Source organism: Camelina sativa, chromosome 11 (genome assembly GCF_000633955.1).
Source record: "Camelina sativa cultivar DH55 chromosome 11, Cs, whole genome shotgun sequence".
Lineage (NCBI taxonomy): Eukaryota > Viridiplantae > Streptophyta > Magnoliopsida > Brassicales > Brassicaceae > Camelina > Camelina sativa.
Genome location: NC_025695.1, coordinates 17,510,635 through 17,513,764, shown reverse-complemented (window position 1 = coordinate 17,513,764; position 3,130 = coordinate 17,510,635).

Genomic DNA, 3,130 nt, shown 5'->3' with positions numbered 1-3,130 from the left:
GAGCAATCTCCCTCTCTCACAGTTGGAATGAGAGATTTTCAGGATGTGGTGCGTCACTGCTCTTTATCATATATGAGTTCTCATGGTCCTCTGTTTACGTGGGAAAATAAGAAGGATGAGGGACTTGTATGCAAGAAGTTGGATCGTATATTGGTTAATGAGGAATGGAGTCAACTTTTTGGTGATACTTATAGTGTATTTGAATCCGGTGGGTGCTCTGACCACCTCCAATGCAGGTTTACGATGGGAACTCTAGTAAGTAAACCGAGGGGGCCGTTCAAGTTTTCAAATGTTCTCACGTCTTTCACAGACTTTATGTCTACGGTGTAGACGTTCTGGGACAGCTCAGAGAGCCTCTATCACTCCACCTCAGCAATGTATCGCTTTGCCAAGAAGCTTAAGGCGCTCAAGCCAATTTTGCGGTCTTTAGGTCGTCAAAAGCTGAGTAAGCTTTCGAAGCAGGTCGAGGATTCTCACAAGATCCTCTGTGAGCGACAGACTACTACATTGCTTACGCCGAAAGCGGATTCAGTGGAGGCTGAAGAGCAAGCGTTTCAACGATGGGATCATGTTTCTGACTTGGAGGAGAAGTTTCTGAAACAAAGATCGAAACTGCACTGGTTATTGGTTGGTGACAAGAATAACAAATTCTTTCACAATGTTGTAAAGTCTAGACAAGCTCTCAATGTCATTCGAGAGATACTCTGTTCTGATGGAACTATAGTTAAAACTCAACCTGAACTAAAATCCGAGGCGGTGAGATTTTTTGAGGAGTTTCTAACACATACACCTTCGGACTACAGGGGCACTAGTGTTGACCAGTTGCAGGAGTTGATGGCGTATCGTTGCTCCAGTACAGATCAAGAGGGGTTACTGAAGTTGGTTTCGACGGATGAGATACGTCAAACACTTTTTAAGATGCCAGTGGGTAAATCTCCGGGGCCTGATGGCTACACTGTGGAATTTTTTAACCAAGCATGGCCGATTTTAGGGGACGACTTCATAGTCGCTGTTCAGTCCTTCTTCCTGAAAGGGTTCCTTCCCAAAGGTGTCAACTCAACAATTCTGGCCTTAATACCGAAAAAGACTGATTCTATGGAGATGAAGGATTATCGTCCCATTTCATGTTGTAACGTGTTATATAAGGTAGTCTCCAAGATCATTGCTAATCGATTGAAGGTTATTTTGCCCTCATTCATTGCTCCAAACCAGTCCGCGTTTATCAAGGACCGACTTATGATGGAAAATTTGCTGCTTGCTTCGGAGCTGGTTAAAGATTATCACAAGGAATCAATATCACCTCGTTGCATGATGAAAATCGATATCTCCAAAGCTTTTGACTCAGTACAATGGCATTTCCTCCTAAAAATTCTCAAAGCCATCAACCTTCCTGATATCTTCATCCATTGGATTGAACTTTGCATTGGTTCAGCTTTGTTCTCCGTACAGGTCAATGGAGAGTTAGCAGGTTACTTTCAGAGTACAAGAGGGTTGCGACAGGGATGCTCCTTATCACCATATCTTTTTGTCATTTGCATGAATGTGTTGTCCCTTATGCTTGACAAGGCTGCACTCGATCAACAAATTGGATACCATCCTCCTGCAAAACAATGAGACTCACCCATCTTTGTTTTGCATATGATATTCTATTTTTCTCTGATGGTAGCTCTCGATCTGTCGAAGAAACATTAGCAGTGTTTGATCGGTTTGCAGCAGCCTCTGGTCTCAAAATAAGCCTTGAGAAATCAACTCTTTTTATGGCGGGTACTTCACCGCAACACCAACAAGCTATTCTTCAGCATTTTCCGTTTGCAGTTGGTTCTCTCCCTGTCTGGTACCTGGGACTTCCGCTTCTAACTCGATGTATAACACCCGCTGACTATCTGCCACTCATTGAGAGAATTCGCTTACGTATAACGTCCTGGACCGGCCGCTTCCTGTCCTTTGCAGGTCGACTACAGTTGATTAAATCAGTTCTTTCTAGCCTTACCAACTTCTGGCTCTCTGCTTTCAGTCTGCCGAAGAAGTGTCTTCAAGAGATTGATAGCCTCTTCTCCGCTTTCTTGTGTTCTGGTCCGGCTCTGAATTCAAAAAAGGCAAAGATTTCTTGGTTTGATGTGTGTAAACCAACACGTGAGGGTGGTCTGGGGCTTCGTCGTCTGCAAGATACGAACACAGTCTGCATTCTGAAACTTATTTGGCGTTTAGTGTCCGCTGGAAACTCCCTGTGGGTTAATTGGGTTAGGCGAAATCTGATACGCACAGTTTCCTTTTGGTCAGTAAATGAGCGTAGTGTCGGGGGATCATGGATGTGGAGGAAAATTCTAAAGTACCGTAATGTTTCTTCAAGTTTTCATAAGGTGGAGGTGAAAACGGGTCAAGCGACGTCCTTTTGGTTTGATGTTTGGAGCCCTCTAGATCAGCTATTTGCTAAACTTGGAGAGCGTGGTAGTATTGACATGGGAATTCCGAAGCAGAGTACTGTCGCGGAGGCACTTTCAACGCATAGGAGGCGTAGGCATCGAGTTGATTTTTTAAATCAGCTTGAAGATGTGCTTGACTCCGTTCGTCAGTCAATACAATTGTAGGGTTGTGATCGTCCTCTATGGAAACAGAAAACTGGCTCGTTTAAAGGCAAATTCTCATCATCTGATATGTGGTGTTTAATTCGGCAAACAAGCCACTACTGTGAATGGTCGGCTGGGGTTTGGTTCCCCCATGCTACACCTAAATATTTTTTGTCACTTGGCTCGCTTATCACAACAGGCTCTCCACGGGAGACAAACTGGTTCAATGGAACACTGCTGCGAATGGTGATTGTGTTCTCTGCCAGGGATAGGGGGAAACAAGGAACCACCTGTTTTTCACCTGGACCTATTCCTCCCACATATGGTCTGCTCTAGCTGACGGGTTGCTCGGCGTCAAGTTTACCACGGTTTGGGACACATTGACACCTCTGCTTCTTGACTCCTCCACTCCAAGGCTTCACTTGTTTGTGTTGCGGTATGTTTTTCAATCTGCCATACATACCATCTGGCGAGAACGTAATGCTCGACGTCATGGAGAACCTCCAACCCCACCCTCCAATCTGATTCGCTTCATTGAAAGGACTGTTCGTAATCGGCTGCTC